We start from the raw sequence: 18722 nt of genomic DNA on the forward strand, positions 1-18722 counted from the left end.
ACAGCCTTTCCTGTGTAGGAGGCTGTATTAGATTACGAAAATAGTTTATTCTGGCCTTAAAAGCAATTAATGCATGTTCAGCTCATTTTTATCATAGTCTTTGAGTAAGTTGCATACCAATCCTGGGGTGTGGCAGCGAAGCAAATAAGATGATTTACTCCATTTCCAGAGGTCTGAGTTGGCACTTTCTTCCAGACTCATGCTTCAGACTGTCTCCATTTGACTCAACTGTAAGCGAGAGCCAGGTTCTGGGGCTTTGGACTCAAAAGTGTCCAAACATGATTTTAAAGTTATCACTATTTTTTCTGTCATTTTTCACAGACAGTGTTGTGTCCTTCTAAATCTGACGGGCTGATGTTCTTGATGTGGCTATGTATCTAACTGTGTCAAGTCACCTTTGAATTGGACCACACTTCATTTGGAGAAGACTTACGAAATGCCAGTATTTTTGTTGGCATAATGGAGACATACGAAATTTGAAATAACTGAAATGGCCAAGTCTTTTAATATGTTTCTTTCATTAAAATTTAAAAAAAAAAAAAAAAAAAGCCAAAAATCCTTTTTGAAGACAGAATATAGATCAAGACAGCATATGAAGAATCAAAATGAAAGACACCCTGTTTTTATTTCACTGATAAAGCATGCAAAACTATTACAGAAAAGACTATAAAACTCCAGCAAGTGTTCCTGGAAGTTTGTGACTGTGGCAAGGATCTTAAGGCACTGACTTTTCTTATATATCTGACATATTTATCACTAGCAAAATTAAGATTAATGGCATATGTTTGGCAGATGTCGAAAAACGGAGTAAACAGCATAAGGAAAATAGAAGTAGAAGGCTGTATCTCTGGATGCCACTATCACTTAAAAGAATGAGATATACACTACAGTGATGGATAGTCGAGATAAAAATTATATAGTAATACTATTGTATGTGTTCCAGAAAAAGCTTATTTACAGGCACACATTTTAAGGTCAAGAGGGACCAGTAAGGTCAGAAGAAGACATCTGTTTTGATCTTCTCTATAAAAAAACATGGATTTTCTGCCAGTAATTTCTGCCTCAAGCCTGGAATTTCTCTAGAGCAGCTCAGGTCATAAAAATTTTTCTTCCATTTTCTAGTAAAGTAAGTACAGAGAAATACATTAGTGTGAACAATGACAATCCCTCTTCTGCATTTGTGACTAGCATTGTCTCCAAAAATGGCAACAGGTCCTGCTGCTGCTCTTGTTCACTCTCTAGAGCCACATTTTGTCCCCTTTGCTGTGCATTGCACTGGCCTTTGGTGTTTTGACTGAAATAATGCTGAGAGCTTTGGCTTCCATTAAAAATTTTCTTAGAAGTATTTACTTTGGACTCTAGTATCCTGGTAGCTTAATTAAGAGATAACGTAATTACCAGAAATTACAAGAAAGTTGCTTTTTAGACTTAGTTGTAAGATGTCACTAGGACTTAGGATGATGCTCTATATTGACATAAGGACCTAATGTAGGATGCCAAACTAAAAAGTCTCTTTGGTGGTTCTGTTTTTTCTCTTATTCCCCAGTCTCCACAACCTATCTATTTATAACTATTTTTTCTACCATTCTGTACGGGAAATACTTAGATGTGAACCATTTTCATACTACACAAAGTTAGAAGTTTTACACTCTCAGTAATGCCGATTGATTACACTCTTTCCTATGCTGGAAGTCCTTATATTTTCTTTGATTCACTTGCAAAATCTTCTATTTTCCACAATTTTTTGCCGAAATTCCCACTGTGTTACAGGATTAATATCTATGGTGCACAGCTGGGGACTAAGTTTGCAAGTGTACAAGAATGAGCAGACTTGCATCAGCAGGTCACTATTGAAACCCACCCACAAGGGCTGGCAGCAGAGATTGCCTCCTAAGAAGTTGTATTGTTTTCCACTCAGTGAGTGTGCCACCAACTAATGGGAGAGAAATGTTGAGAATCATTCGTTTTTTCTGAGATTTATGAGCCAAGTTAATTGTTTTGTTTGCTTGATTTATTATATTTAAGTGGATAAAGTACTATTAATATTGCACTTTGAGCAAGAATTTAAGGCCAGAATAGGCAAAACGTTACTCATCTGATTGGAGTACCTCAATTTTATATGAGGGAACAAAATCAGATATTCTTTTTAGAATGTGGGTATATGTAACTCACTTCAGTTCAAAGTGTAAGCATGTAACACCAAACTTTGTGCCAATATATTCTCTCTCTCTACAATAATCTTCCAAATAGCTGTTTCTGTGAAACAGAAGTGTTTCTGTTTTTACACATTCTAGCTATTCTGTCCAAGTCAAATATTGAAATGGACAACATGAAATTAGTGATTATTACTTGGTGTCCAAAATAAAATATATTTGACATGATGGAAGTGTTTGGGGCATTTATAAATGTGTCACTAATGTCTAAATATCAGTTACTTGATATAATACGTAATATTTACTTCATTTTCTCCTTATAAGCTCCTTGGGAATGAAAGTATTTTTTTCACTGTTCCTTGCTTGTTTAGACAATAACACAGATCCAGCAGAAGTCATTCCAGAGACAGGGTTAGAGCACCAGGCTACAGCTAATCCTACAGCTGCTTCCCATAAGGGCTTGTACTCACCCCCTGGTATCTCATATAGTTGTGGCCAGTTAGGGTCCTGCATGTTGAAATTGCCACAAAGAGCATGATACCTTTTCACTACCCATCCTACTATTTGCGTAGTGACCTGGCATCACTGAAGGGTACTGTTATGATTTGCTTGAATCTTCTTTTGCTCTGAAAGACTGGGGTGTCTCCATGTATAAATATCGACAAGCACATTTTTTAGCATCTTTCTACTTTTTTCTCCCCTTTCTTCTTTCTTTCCTTCCTCTTCATCTAACCCTAGATCGATATCACAAATCATCACTAGGGAAAAGTTTTCCAAAGGAGGCCCATTCTGCATCTCACTTTGAAGCACAACTCAGATGAGAACAGAGTTTTTGGGGTAAGGAATTTTCCTTGCCAAAGACATTTACAGGGGCTGTTCTGCCATGAGGTGGTAGAACTTTGGTCTGGAGTCTGAGATCTGCAACATCTTTGGAGAATCTTGATATCATGGTGGTTTGTGGGCTGAAAGCTGCCCAATGTTACTGCTGATCTGTTGATTAAGAGGCTTATGGCTTAGAATTAGGAACAGTAATTAGATCCAGAAGCAAGTGTGCATACATCAGAATGTATACAGCCCTGGAGTAATGCGTTCCTAATACTCATATCAAACAAATCAGGATTTGTGTGGCTTTCGTTTTCTTCTTTGGTGAAAGTTAGAGACAGAGTAGGAATTATTGTAGGAAGCGCTTGGTCTGAGAGAAAAAGGTTGTCTTTGGAATAAATATCACACTGAAAACTTTCCAGCCTAAACCTTTCATTAATTTCTCTGTGTCATCTTAATATATTTAAACTCTGTAAAAAATTATGCTGCAAAAAGTTCTCCCCACGTGTAATTTTTCCTCAAGTGAAGTGCATACCTTTCAAATTATAAACTTCCTACTTGTCCTAGGAAAATCCTCACTGTATAAATAATTGAACTCATCTGCTGTGAACACCAGTATTCTTTCCCTAGCAGTCTAAAATATATGCCTAAACACACATCTTGTACTTAGTGCTTTAAATAGTAATTACTCCCGTGAAGTCACTGGAAGCCCTTAAAAGGATTTGACAGTTTCCCCACAATCTTTCAGTGAATGTAGTAGCTGGGCTGTGCAGTGCTACATCCACTGATAATTCAGCAGCTGAGGAACTCAGCAAAGCCTGCTCCAAACTTCTCAGCTGTTGACAGGCTTGACTTGCTGAGAACACTGGTTAAATATAGCACAAGCGAGCTGAGCTCAACAAAGTCATTGCTGTAACACTGTGTGAAGAGACCAGAAGAGGGGAAATACAATCTGAGAACTAAACTGCCAAAGCCTAACACCACCTAGCAACAGTTGAAAAAACTTTTAAACAAAAGTCTGGGTGAGACACAGACAGAGTATACCTCCTACTTCTCCTGCCTGGGATTTCTGTGAGAAGCAGCTCTGGTCTTCTGTTCTCTACCCCATTTCCTTCATTACTTCAGCTGCTGGTAGACCTAGAAAAGTGGGAAAAGTTTCTCTCTTTGTGTTCTCCTGGGCTGGATCAGTCTACTACTGTGGTAGTGCTGTGGGACGAGCTACTGCGATCTTGCGGTGTAAAGGATATATTCCTAAATTCACATTGCTGACAGGTAAGACTGAGCTAACCATTCCAAGGCATTCTTTTTAAAAGAAGTGATTTTCTTTTCTAGTGACTATTGTGTCTTTCCTTCTGTGAACAATCTTCTGCATGATTTGGAAATGTCAGTAGATGAAAGCTGGGATAAAAGTTTTAGATATTTTTTTATGCTTTTATCACAGGAAAACGTTGCTTGAATAACTTTTGCAGTTCTTAGAATGAGCATAATCAAATAGCTAGTAGTAGTATGAAAAAATGTGTATAGATTTTGACATGTGTCTTGCTTATATCTGCTTACATGCTGAGAGAAGACAAACGAACATTTAAGAATAGAATACATATCATCCCTTACCAGTGATAGTCTAGCAGCTATTAAAAACAGTGACAGCCTGTGTGATAACTAAGAGGAAATAGCCATTCAGTAACTGAACTAACTGAATACTTTGTGACCCAGCGCATTTGTACTTTTTGTTTCCTTACTAACTTTTAGCACACAGGCACACCTGGTGCCTTTCATACTATCCTTGCGACAACAGCTCTTGGTTCCTCCTCTTGTACTTACTTACATAGAACGAATATTAATCTCTGCTCGATTTATTAGCTGTATAATGTCACTGTCCTAAAGACTGACCTTATGTTTATTGTACCCAAGTGTGCTTGAGCTGGGTCACTGTTGTTAAAGTGTTTGTTTCTTTTAGAAAATAAATGAGAAACCAGTTCTCAGATGTTTTACCCTGACAGCAGAATGGAAGCCTGTTTGTTGGAAATGCATATCCTACGGTTCCATAATGGTCATGTAATTTAAGGGAGGAATTGCTTAGTACTCTTTGCTTTGTCTAAGCTGACAAAAGCTGTTTGGTCAGTTGAAGAATGAATCCCCCCACCCCATCTTTTAAAGCCATTTTCTCCACACAAAAGAAATCTAGTATGCATTAATTTTTAAAAGACGTACCGATTATGAATTCATGTGCAAGATCAATTCAGCTATGAAGGTAAAGATTTAAAGAATGCACTTAACCCGTGCAAAAACCCTGTTTACAGATTTATGTAGAATTGTCTCAGATGAAAAATATTTGTCCTAAAGAAGGAATGAGCTGACTGAGTCTATGCTGACTGTCTGCGGTGTTTGACACTTAGTCTGTGGACTCTGGGACCGCCTCAGGAAGATGAGAAGGTCTTGCTTTAGCTAAATAATTCTAGTTTCATCTCTGCATACTATATAAATGACATCAATACCACATCTTAGCAGTGACATGCTTACAGATTGGATGAAATTAAAATACTCTGAAGCAACTTTGACTTGGTGGCTGAGAATGTAACTGCCTGTGTAACAATAAGATAAATGAAGTATTAGGATGGAGGAACATTCTTAAAAGCAAAAATAATATAGTCTACATTTTATTTCATAGCAAGGGGCATGCTACTTAAGCACTATATAGGAATACTTTTTGGTGGACATGATTTAATGTGATAGTCATTACTGTGGAATTACTACAGCACTATGGTATCCCAAATCTAAATCTCAAAAGGAAACTTTGGTATCACTTTTTAATATAGACATATCCTGAGAAAGTTGTTTTTTTTTGTTGTTTTTTTTTTTTTTTTAAGAAAGCTGTACTGTGAGAACTGAAACTGAGACAATATGATTTGTGCAGTTTTTGTCATCTTGACATTAGAGTAAAAATTACTGTTTCTTATTTTGCCTGAGTTAAATGGCAAATAATAAACTGTGGAGAAATGGCAAATTTGATCTTCTGAATATATAGGGATGACAAAATTTGGGAAAATGGTATACTAATTATTGGCTGCTTTTTGATTTTAGTTGCTGCTCAGCATAATGTATGGTTTTACAATTTTAGTTTTATTGCACAGTTTACTTTTAGCAAAGTTTTTAAAAGCAAAAGGCAAATTTATTAGCCTGATAACTATCAAATGAAGTGTCTTTTGAACAGCCTGATAGCAACTTCCAACTCTAACACATGGAGTTATGGTTTTACATACATCTGTCTTCCTTTCCACTTCAAAATGGAGGAGGAGGCTAAAATTACTCTTCTCAACAGGTGTCCGCAAAGAGGCTCTGGGATTTTCCAATCAAATCTGTGGAATATGTAATGTGGCTATTCAACAGATGGTTTCATATTTGAAGAATAGCCAATTCTCCTAATGACTACAGTGAAACCAAGCTCAATTTTATATCAAATCAAAAAGTAATTTAGGTTTTGGCGATAGACTCCATTGTAGAGATTTCCTTGGAAGGCAAGTAGACATAGCATACCTGTTTATTTTCCCCATTATGTATTATTTTGACTTTGTTTGTATTCCCATAACTGTGGAATGAATGGTGCCTTTCATGGTGCTAAAGACTGTGTATTCCTCCCAATCTGAATCCACTTCCAGACTCTGCCTGTGGCTCATTCTTTCACCCTTATTACAGCAATATTGTAATTCATGGTCTCTTTTAGCCAATCTAGCCACAGCTAAAGTCATCATCTTACTGAGTGTTTTGTCATCACCTCAATCTTTCAATCTCTTTATAGAATGTCTGGTTCTTTTTAATACCAAATTCAAAGACTCAAAATTAATCTTCAAAGCTCAGCACTGTTCTGTCCCTGCCTACATCTGCCCTGATTTTCCCGTACTCCTCCCACTCATATCTGGTAGACTGTTAACCTTCGGCTCTGGTGTTAACTGGTCCATCCTCTATGCTACTGGCTTTAAATAAGTTTGAAATTGACCTAATGACATATGAGTTTTCTATAGTGCCTCTCACTGTAGCGCCTGACACTAATGTCGTGGAAAGACTAAACTTGTCTGCTAACAGAGCTGTGTTGACCAAGGTAGGACTCCTGAAGATATAGTTGTGCTTCCTGGAAGCAGCTTGTGGAGTAAGCATAAGTATATTGGGAAATCTCTCCTTTTACTAGTATGCCCTGTTTTGTTCCTCTGGGTCACAATTTTGACAGTGTAGCCACTTCCATACTAAAAGATTTTTACTGAAACAGGTGTGTCAGTAAAACTCCTCCTGATACAGGATCTTTCTGTTGGCACAGATTCCACACATGCTTAATTTAAAGCTTTTGGTAATCTCATCAAACTCAGTTGATGTACCCCCAGGCATAAATTAAAAGTGTGCCTCAGAGCTGTGCTGAGTCAGAGGCCAGATTTATGCCACTGAATTCAAAGTGAGATTTCCTTTGAGTTTAATAAGATCAGATCTTAGTGTTCAATAATTAACAGATAAATTCCCAGTCCCCTCAAGAGCATTTAACAAAATGGATCATCTATATTCCTGTCCAATTTTTGTCCTCGGAGACATTTTACTTTTTCTCTAATTTCCTGTTTCTTCCCTTCCTTTCTCAAGATCTGTTGTTGCAGTTTGCCATACTACTTTAATATATAAACTGAATTTGGTTTAATATATAAACTGAATTTGGGGGCAGGGATTTTGTCCTTCTGCATGTCTAAAATGCCATTTGGAGAAATAGAGCTATAATATTTGTGAAGAAGCCAGATGAAACAAGGCAAAGGAGAAGGAACTCCACTTCATCTATTCATACTTCCTAATTCACCAAAAATATTTAGTATATAAAACCTAAGACAAGAGCTGAAAGCTAGAGAGATAAAATAGTGTATGTGATAAAATAATGATAATCTGTTGTATAGAAAAATTTAAATATTTCTTTACAAGAAGCACAAACATCTATACTTTTCAGCTTTACCATCTCATTCTGGTGCTTTTCATTTTTAGCCTTTTCTCTTTTCATGTCTCTGTGTTTTCTACTGAAGGTTGTTTCCTAATTTTATACAGAATACTGGGACTTATTTGGGGAATACAGGCTTTTCTTGATCTTGGAGGATATTGGATAACTGAGGAAACAACTAGTTCATAAAGAATTAAGATTTCTTAATCTCTCTTTTTTCTCATTTAGTAGCTAGTGTTTGTACCAAGTTAGTGATACTAGAAAAATAAAGCATTTATAACACAGTTCTGTAGTTATTCTTTGAGGTACTGGTGTCCAAAGGACAGGAACAATTGTGCCTATTTCCTGTTCAGGAGAGATACTGGGAGTCTCTAATCATGTTGAAGATTGAGTGACACCTAATGTATTTGTGAAAATTGTGCCTTTCTGGACACTTGATTAGATTTTACCTTTCATTTTGGGTCTGTTTGCATACTCCTCCAGCTTCTGCAGATAATCTACATTTTCTGTATTCCTTTTTATTCTTACCATCATAGCAAAATAAGTGCTAATATCAATGCAAACACAAAGTCTTCCTAAATTGGGACAACCTTTTTTTTTTTTTTAATTCAAGATGGCTTTTCCTGTCATTCTCATTCTGCTTTGGCTGGACTTTATCTCTAAATCATTTTCACAAGTAAAGCATGCAATTGGTAGCTCTAAAGATGATGTGTAAGATTACATAGATTGTGGTATCCTCCAAAATGGTTAATACACTTCTCAAATACAGAGAAAGAGACAATTCCTACAATTAAAAGCATATATCCTAAAACTGCAATTGCATTTTATTTTGAAATCATTCTTTTATAGATACACAGCTGTTAAAATACATGATTTATCCTGGGCTGTTTACTGAGTAGTGTTCTGGGGCAATGAAATGGCATTGCTTTTTTTCCTTCCCCAGTTAAGAGAAAATTGCTGTACGTAGTATTATAGAACTGAGAAGAAAATGAAGAATTCCAACATCCAGTTCCTCAATTTTGCAGCTCTATGAGAGCTGAAACTTAATCAGAAATGTGCGTATGTGTGTGCACGTGTGCATGCCTTTTGTAAGAAAAGAAATGCTTTTTGGCATTACAGAATGCATTGCTGAAGGAGTGGGACAAACACATCCGAAGTACAGGGAAATAGGCTGGAGCTTGTACTTTTTCCCTTAAATGGGCAACCCGTCTAGTTGCTGTTAGCTGACTCAAGCAAAGGGGTGTGTGAATCTAAAAGATTGCTGTACATTGTCTGAATGAGTTTCATTTCAAAGCCGATAAAATGGCAATTAAAACCTTAAGTATCTATGATGTAGGCAGACTCATTCAGATATAAACAGGCAGGGTTTGAGAACAAGAGCAAAAATCTCAATGAATTTTCAGTAAACTTTTTCAGTTTGATTTATATACTTTAAGACCTCTTTAATACAGCAAGGGTTGCTTTCATTGCTTTTCCTTCTTGGGGTAATGGTGTCAAATAGTGTAATGTTTTGTGATTTATGCTGTTCAAAAGTTTGTTCCAGTGCATATGTAAAAGTAATATTTTGGAAGTTAATCCATTTTCTATCATCTGAAGTACACAGTATTTAGAGGCTTGTAGGTTTGGGTGTGGTGAGGTATCTAACTAGTGTGTTATGGCTGTGGATAGCAAGAGCTACAGCTTCGCTAACAACCTTTAAAAAAAAATGAGGAAAAGTAGATTCTATTGAAATAATAGAAAAGGTTTTTTTTTAGAAACTGGTTTTAAGGCTGCTCCTATTAAAAAAAAAAAAAAAAAGTAATTGAAAATGAAAGCTCATGTGTCCTTGGCACAAGAATTTTCATTAGAGTTTATCAGACTGCTTGCATTTTTCAGAAAATATAAAGCAAATGAACGCAACAGAAAGCAGGAGACTGCTAACATCAGTACAATCAAATTGCTGCCAACTTGCCTTGTTTATCTAAGAGATCTCTGTGAAAATAAGGTCTTTCCCACACATGCATGAGTCATAGGATGTAATGGGGCTAAGCAGACTTGCTTCAGCTTTCTAATGTGCACATATCTAAACTAACCTGTTTTAGTGCCTGTTCCTGTAACTAAATGAGATCTAGCTTGACAACAGGAAGGGAGAAGTGGTGGTGAGTTCATGGTGCTATTTCAGTGCAATAACCTGAATGCTAAGGAAACGATGCAATTTCCATTTATTGGGAAAACTCCAGTTACTGTGACAACAAATATACACTAAAGAAAAACATACAATTTATCCTCAAGTTCAAATTTGTGAACGTAGTAGATAGATAGGATATTCATAAAACCTCACACTATCTAGTTATGTGCCTCAAAGAACATTCTTACTTTTAAAATATATAATCCAGATTGTTGAAAAAATGTCCCTTTAAAAGCCATAAGCAAGGACATAAATGAAAGGATGGCAAAGCACATGTGGTTAGCCTTGACTAGTTCAGTATTGGGCTGACTAAAATAAAAAAAAAAATAGGCATATATTTCTTATGCTAAAGCTATTCAATTCCTGTGTTTGTCATTCATACTTATCACCAAAATCTCACTTGTCCCACCATCTGTAATCACAAAACCTTTGGATCTATCTTTTAAGGTAAAGTTTACAGTAGTTTTACTATAGCGTCTTATTTCTCGTTCTTTTATTCTTCTGCAAGGACTTCTGTAATAAAAAGAAACACAAATTATATTCCAGTAGATAAGGATTTCAGTTCCTCAATCTGATAAAATTCTTTAGAGAAAAATAAACATTCTGATTTTTTACTCTGGGCAGGAGACAGAAGAAAGGGAATGATGCCATGCTAGATGTCCTCAAGCATGTCAAACACAGCACAGATGTCCCTTCTGCACAGAAGGACACACATGGCAACAGAGCTCCTGAGTGCCAGAGGAACTATGCGTTACAAGGCAGCTGGCTATGGGAACCACTGCCACTTCGAGTGGCAGGAGCCAGACGCTAGAATCCAAGTCACAAAAGGCATCACATTGCAAATAGTAAAAGGCAGGGCCACAGTAGCATGTCCTCTGAATGAGAGATGCCACTTATGGAGTTACAGAACCAGAATTTAGGTGGAAGGAACTGACAGAAGTCGTCCAGTCTCACTCAAAGCGGGACTAACTCCACAGTCTAATCAGGTTGGTTGGGACTTTGATTATTTTCAGTTACCTTGAGTATTTTTAATTTGTAATTATTCTAAGGTCTCATATCTTATTTGGATCACAAAATTTTGAACGTGGCTGGCTGAGGAATATTTTGCCAGTGACGTTAATCAGCGTATCGAAATCCATACGCTGAATAAAAGATGACTGGACAGATGGTTGATAGTAACATAAATCACAGGCCTTTGGCACTTTCAGAATTGCAAAAGAAGCATTACCTGTAGGGTTTTTTTGTTTGACTTTGTTATGTTTGATGTGTTATATCCTAAAATAAGAATAAGAACCAAAAATCTTGTAATTTTCTATTCTAGTTTACTCCAGCTTTTAGAAAGCAAACCCTCCTCCTCCTCCTGCCTGCCATATTCTGTTTGAAAGCCAGACATTTAGAATGAGGATGCCATTAAGGTGCCATCTCTCTGCAAAAGAAGTCTGAAAAAAATGGTTAAGTATATTCCATCTTTATCTGTCCAGGTAGTCCAATAAGCTGAAAGGCTAGCATTGTGATTGTAAGTAATAAGCAAATAAAGAAGGAAAACAGAGATGCTGCTTTTGAGGAAGGAAACCCTGAAGACTGCTTCCACTGCTGAGTTCACTTTTCTTACTGAACATCTCTTTCAAATTGTATCCTAATCAGGAACAGAGCATGATGCACATATGGCAAACAGGATTCCTAGATGGAGTTCTGGTTAACCTGAGACTAGCTTAGGGTATTTTGGTTTAGAAAAGCACTTGGTTGTGGAAGCATCTAAATTTACCTGGTGATGATTACTGTAGCATGAAGCAAGGATAAAGTAGTGGCCTTGTGGCCCTCAAAAGGATGTGGCAGGCAGTCTTTCCACATAGGATTTCTCATACCTATTAAGAATAACCACTGAAGACAGATATTCTTCTTCTCTTTAGAAGAATCAGCAAGTAATGTTCCTAAAACTGGATACTGTAACTAAAATTTTGCCATCATCAGTAGAGATGAGTGGAAAAAGGCTAGGGAATTCTCACAGCCGGTGGAGTACAGAGGTCTCAGATCCCATTGTACTTTTCTAGAGCAAACTTAGCACTTGCTGCAGAGAGGAACTTGAGGAGCTAGTATGACTTGTGCACACACACACGTCATGCAAATTACACTTGCAGCATTTTAATCATAAAAAGCTGCCACATGCTCCGGTGGGGATTAAGTTACTGAGAAAGTTAGTGAGATATAGGAAGAAGGGATCATGCTTTGAAAGACACCAGAATGGTCTAGGACAGACAAGAGGTGCTTCAGCAGAAGTCCAGGAAGCTTAGTGTTTTAGAGCTGGGGGCCTGTAAACGATGGGTTAACCAGAAAACAGCATCTTTAACTACCCTGCCTTGACTCCATATGGGCAGTGGTTTTAAAAGTAGCTTATGGGTTGGAGAAAAAAAACCCTAAACTGATTTTCCCACTTTCAGAGAACATGTTCTTAACCCCCAAATTATTGTGGAACAGCTTTTTATTAGAAAGATGGAGGGGGTACAATGTAAGTACCTTTGATACAGAATTTGATTTATTTGGAAATAGAAATACACAACAGGATTTCTGTGGTACTTGGGGACCCAGGAGGACCTGTTCAGAGCCCTCTCTATGACAGTGACACAGCTGCCTGGCTCAAAGAAAACAAATTCCCTGCAGCAGTACTAGTTTCTAGCCCCTGTTCAGTATTACTGCTAGCCACACAGCCTATGTCACCACAGGTCTCTGAGAACTAATGAAGTGTTAGAAAAATACGTGATGTTAGCTATAGATAGCGTAATGAGTTTCTCCTTAGCTTAGATAGCACAAAGGAAACACAGGAAAATATCAGAAATAAACTGAATAATCTATGTAAGTGTTCGGTGAATACGCTGAACATAATACAACAGTTTGTAATAGTTTGTTAAGGAATAAGTAGAGTGGAAACAGTTTTACAAGCTACTGCTGTCAACTCAAAAAATCCCTCCAAGACAGCAGTGAGTATCTAAAAATGAAGCAAGCATAACTGCACACACGGAGGGTTAATTTAGATACCTGCAGCATTTGTATAAAAAAAGACTAAATCACGCTTCAGGGAACAGGCTGTAAGAGTGACAGAACATCTGATAGATTGCTTACTAATCAGAAACACTTTGCTAAATTCAGGTTCCCTCTCCAAAATATTCATGACATGTTTGAATTTTGTTGTTTATCCCTTTCAAATAATGTCACCTTAAAATGTGAGGTGCTAGGTATCGTACTGGGGGAGAGAAAGGCTGGTTAAATGGCTGGCTTTCGCATCAGTGACTCCTTGTATGACTCTCAGCAAGTTATTTACTTCTACACTTTTAATAACACCTGGGATGTTACAAGAATAAATATAGTAGTGACTCTGACACCCTGAGATGTTGCAGTACTGAACATCATGTCAACAGCTTTGAGTAAGGAGACCGAAATAGCCCTCCTTGGAAACCAGATTCTGCTGGGAGAAGTAGGAATACAAGTTGAATTAGTCTGAATGACAATAATATGTCTTTTTAGAGGAGCTCCCCAGAGGGAAATATAGCTGTGCCCTGAGTTGCAGGTAGCAAGAAATCAGCCATACGGGTAAAGAACAGCAGAAAAAGGAAAGAGGAGGACCAGGGATGTAAGCAGGAAGCTGCAAGAACAAAACCATACCAAAACAGAAACCAAACTAGTGTCAATACTAAGATGTTTCAGGAAAAACAAAACCATTCCCTCAGGTTCAGTTGTACCAGAAGTAATTCATAGGGCAAAGATGCTGCTGCCAGCTCGTGAGCTTGTTGTTATTTTGGGAGTGCTCAGGACAAGCTGCATGGTACAAAAAGGTGACTGCTGGCAAAAAAAAAACAGCTTGGAGGAAAAAGGACCTTTGAGGGAAGGGGTGGGAGGTGGTGACTGCTCAAATTAGCTGGTGGTGGGGCAGCCCTGGAGCCACTGTGAGGCTGGGGGGAGGCCACAGGAAAGCCACGTGCTGGCTAGGGGAAGAGAGAGCACCTGGAAAACAGAAATGTCCTGTGGTGCTGCCTGTCTCTTGCAGGCTCAGCAAGTAGCCAGGGTCTCCAGTCCTGCCTGCTTTGTTAAAGCAATGGCAGCAGCTCAGGTGACTCCCTTGGCAACTGAGATTTTTGATAAGGACTTAGCCTAGGGATTAGGTTGCCATTACGTGACTCTCAGCTTTAATTAAAAACAGAGAAAATTAGAAAAAAACAGTCGTGATGGCTTCAAGAGAGTTGAAGTCTATGAGCTCTAGATGATCTGATGCCATGATGTATTGCTTTAAAATCTCCTGAAACACAACTTTGGAAGATTATCTCAAGATTTTTAATGTGTGCGGTTGGCAATACCAGGAGACAGAAGGGACAGTGAGTCCGAGAGCAGGGCAGAGTCCCATGCTTATGTATGTGCCACGGCACAGAAGAGGCAGGCCAAGGTTTGCAGCCACAGCTGCCAAAACACCATCGAAGACAACGCAGGTCTACCACATCATGCGTTGCCGCGGTGTAATGGCAGTGGCAACTGCAAAGGCGGGCCCAAAGCTAGTCCAGATCAAAGTAGGAGGTCTGGAAATTATTTCATAGTTTACTGGAGAGCCTTTCCAGAGGGGAAAAGAATAGGGTAATAAATGACCCTTCCTTGGATTTCATGAAGGGAGGTCAAGTCTTTATTGTGAGAGCTTCCCTTGATAAAAGGTGTGAAATGTGGAAGTCCAAGCAGCCCTCCATGCACCTGGGTGTACCAGCACAGGCTGCATAGGGAGAAAACTGCTCTGCATGTCCTGCTTTGCTGGGAGAGGCAGTGAAAGCTATAGTCCTCCCTTGAGGCATGATGCAGGGAAGGGGTGTGGGAAGATAAGGAAAACATACCTACCAAAGAAGGGCAGAGGAGAGTGAAAAATGAAAAGTCTCCTGGAGAGGTTATGTTAAGCTGCAAGAAAGGGGAGTGGAAAGGAAAAGAAACCAGTGCCACCCTTTTATGTGATCCCAATTAGCTTTAGAAAACCAGTTAATTTCACTCAAAAAATAGGGGCCCACAGTAACAATATTTTGAAGGCTCAAAAATTGCTAGGGAGTTGCATATGTACCACAGGGCTGTACTGAAACATAGCAGCATTTCAGCAAATGAGTTAGCATTGTGGAGAGTGGAGCTTCTTCCCATGTATACAAGGGTAGCACCCATGCTCTTTCTTACAAAAAAGTCATACCATTCTTTAGCAGACCATGAGTTCAAAAGGTTTGTTTAAAGTCTCACAGTAAATTGTAGCATATAATTTTTTTTTAGGGTTTTTGTTCTGTTCTTTTTTTGTGTGGTTTTTTTTTTTTTTTTTTCTTTTTGTAGTGAAAGAACAAAGTTAAACCCTCAGGGTTTTGGACCTACTGTCTCAAGGCTGAACCTAATATCTAATCTCTAAGCTCCCCTGGACAGCCTACTTCATTCTTGTTTTCCTGGTGTAAAAACAATGGACTCTGAGAAACAGACAGCTAGTAACTTCTTTTCAGGGTGGTCATTTGGTTGCTTCTTGAATCAGGCAGCTTGAGATGCTTGAAAACAACTCACTGTATCTCCAGAGGATACATATACATCACATCTCTGATGTGTCTAAGCTCCCTTGGCCTCTGTCCAGGAACATCCAGATTTCCTGACTCATGGCAATATGTACCCTGTCTGGTTGTACTTCATTAGCAGCAGCTCAAAAATCAGGACAGTATTCTGCTGTTGCATAAGTTTTTCCAACCAGTAAACAATAACACCCCGCCACAAGCTTTATTACATTTATCTTGGAATTCAAGATCCAGAATAGACTGCTGCTTATTATTTCCTTTAATGGCAACCCAAAAAGACTGTAAGATGTTATTCTTTAATAAATATTTTCAAGATAGCTTAGTATCTTATTAATTAAATATTCTGAAAAGGAAGAATAAATGCTACAGAAGCTATAATAAGACAATAATTTTTCTTCCAGCTGAGAAACATGGTTATGATTTGTTGTTGTCATATCAATTTTGTTGTTATATCAGTACTTATACACTAAAATGGTGAGGGTAAATGTAAAGCTACAGAAGCTGAAAATAATTAGTAGGAAAAATTACATTTTATAGGAGTAGTAACATATCTTTCAGTAAGTTCTATTCTAAATAGCTTTTCTTTACTTGCATCTCAAGCATTTCTTTAAAACATTTTAAAAGCAGTAGCATTATCAACTGGCTCAAAGCAGGTTTGGAAATAAGCAGTCCATGACTATTACTGGGGTTCATTAAAAGAAAACTCTCTCTGACTCTAAAGTCTATTTTGGAGCTACAACTGCTCCACTCCCCTGCTTGTGGCATGATGCAGCTGCTCTTTCTTTAATATTTTTGCTGACAGCTACAGCTGACAGATAACATTTCAGTTCACCCCAACATCAACCCTATCTCAAGGGTCCCTTACTTAGGCTGAAAATGCTGCCTTCCTCATGGCTTTACCTGCATCACAGTGCAACTCTGTAGCTATGCAATTATTCATACTGGTCACTTGCAATGGAGCAGCAGAAATAGGGCTGCAGTCAGGTCGTGTGTTGGGGGAGAGCATCAGCCATCCCACGGTTGCTAATGGCACAGCAACAGCTCCTCTTCTTTCCCTTCATCTCCTCTCCCATCATCTAAGAAAACAGGCACCTGAATTTGCGAATAAAAATAATATTGCATATATAGCTATGCAATATGTCAATTGATAGTTTACATTTTACATTAGTTTTCACCTTATATCTTTGTTTCAGTTATATTTGTTACCATGGTCAATATAAAAAATATTTTATCCATCTTAATGTATAATACCCTAGCAAACAGGCTTTGATTTCTTGGTTCATAAAAGTTTTCATGTAATAATCAATCACTCAGTAATACTGTAGTGATTCACCCACAAAAGGAACTTCTCACAAATGCAGCACTTTTTTCCTCCCAGACAGAAAACAAGAACATTTACAGTGCTCCCAGTTCTGCCCCTGAACCTCTGAAGCTGTAAGAGAGGAGAAGGTGGTGGTGGAGGATAGGTTTCAGAAGTAGCCAGCATGTAAGAGAGAGAGACAAAGGGAAAAGTGGGAAGGACGCATTGCTTAGTTAGTCCTTCAATTCCCAGGAAAATTAATTATGATTAAAACTGCATATATCTGTACTTTTTTGATTGATGGCTGAATCTAAAAAATAAAAACAAACAAATGCTTTGCTATGTTTTTTCAGGATTTGGAGTGAAGCACATTAGTTTTTGTTTGGATTAAATATTTTACCAGACTGCAAAATACTGTTTTTATTATGGGGCTCTTCTAGCAAACTTTAAAGAACAGGAAGACAAGTGGGAGTTTGGAACCATGAAAAAAAAAACAACAAAACAACCCAGAAAGGAAAAGGTTAGAATACTTTATTGCTACAATATAGAGATTAAAACACAGTCTTCCACCTCCCAGGAAAATACTTTAAATAGAAGGTATTCTGAGATGACTGCTTCACTCTTTGCAGAAAAAAAAGTCTACTTTGTATAAAATACTTAAATATTCACCAGAGCAAGAGCTGACACTTGGAAAGACCTGAAGCTACATACAAAGTCATAGAGTTGTTCTTACTCCCTGTGACCTAAAACTCACCCATTTTTATTCAAATACCCATTTTGAATCATGCAGACAATTTGAACAACAGTTTCCTTCTGTATAGTAAGAACTTAAAACATTACTGTGCTTTGACAGGGAATTGGGACACGTGGAAAAAGAGGGCAGAGAAATAATTTTCTCATCCTTTTTCTGCTTCACTCTGATGGTATCTCTGACTTCTTGTGATGCTAGTGTGGGGGGAAAAAAGATCAGAAATAGCAAAAGGAACTGTTTCTGCAGTTCATCATACATTCCATTTTCATTTTTTGTTTCTCTGAAACTTTATACTGAACTTGACCCGAATCTGCTTCAGAGTACTCAAACCCATGCTTTTAGGCGGCATGCATTGTTTACTAGAAGGAATTGCCCGGTATAACTTCAGCTGCAGGCTCTAATTAGACTCTTCTGCTTCCATTCCCTCTGCGGTGGGAATCCCCAAGGGCCAAAGCTTTGGCACTGTAGCCCCTGTAACATCAGGGGCTAAGTGAGAAAAGCACATCCTTGAGCCTTTAGAGATAGCGTGCAGGTGTTCCAACCCTTCTCTAGGCCACGGGAACTGATTTAGCGCTGGAGAATATTGGTATTAACCTCATATTCCCATTTCTCTCCATAGAGAGAACCTAAGCAAGCACAAAGTCATTACTGAAAAAAATATCTACCAGTACAAATAAATAATATGGTGTCACTATACTATGAAGAAAGCAAAGAACCTAGGTTTTCTGTGAGTCCAGTGATGATACTAGATTATGTAGCCTTTGACCATTTAAGAAATACCTAGTGTAGGTACTGTTGTATTTTAATTCTGTTTTATTTTGCCTTCTTTGGTACACCTCTCCTTCCACAGGCTTCTCAAGAATGGCAAAAACTTTGCAATTCTGTCATGCAGTTCAGTGGAATCATCTGCATTCTAACTCTGAGGAGTAGCATTTCATCTGTGTAACCCCTAAAATCAAAACAGTTTCTTTATGGAAACAAGCCTGCCTTAAACATCTTGCATTAAAA

The 18722-nt window shown here is 38.0% G+C and overlaps 1 protein-coding gene across 2 annotated transcripts in view; it reads left to right on the top strand.

Annotated features, from left to right (window-relative positions):
* The first annotated feature begins 4117 nt into the window (after nt 1–4117).
* The window catches only part of FILIP1 (filamin A interacting protein 1), a 115709-nt gene continuing 101104 nt past the window's right edge, over nt 4118–18722 (top strand). For both annotated transcript variants that reach the window (XM_082306326.1, XM_082306327.1), the window contains exon 1: nt 4118–4247. The gene's annotated coding sequence lies outside the window, so the exon portion shown is untranslated. The remainder of the gene's footprint in view (nt 4248–18722) is intronic.

Source organism: Platalea leucorodia, assembly GCF_965183815.1.
Source record: "Platalea leucorodia genome assembly, chromosome: 3".
Classification (NCBI taxonomy): Eukaryota; Metazoa; Chordata; class Aves; order Pelecaniformes; family Threskiornithidae; genus Platalea; species Platalea leucorodia.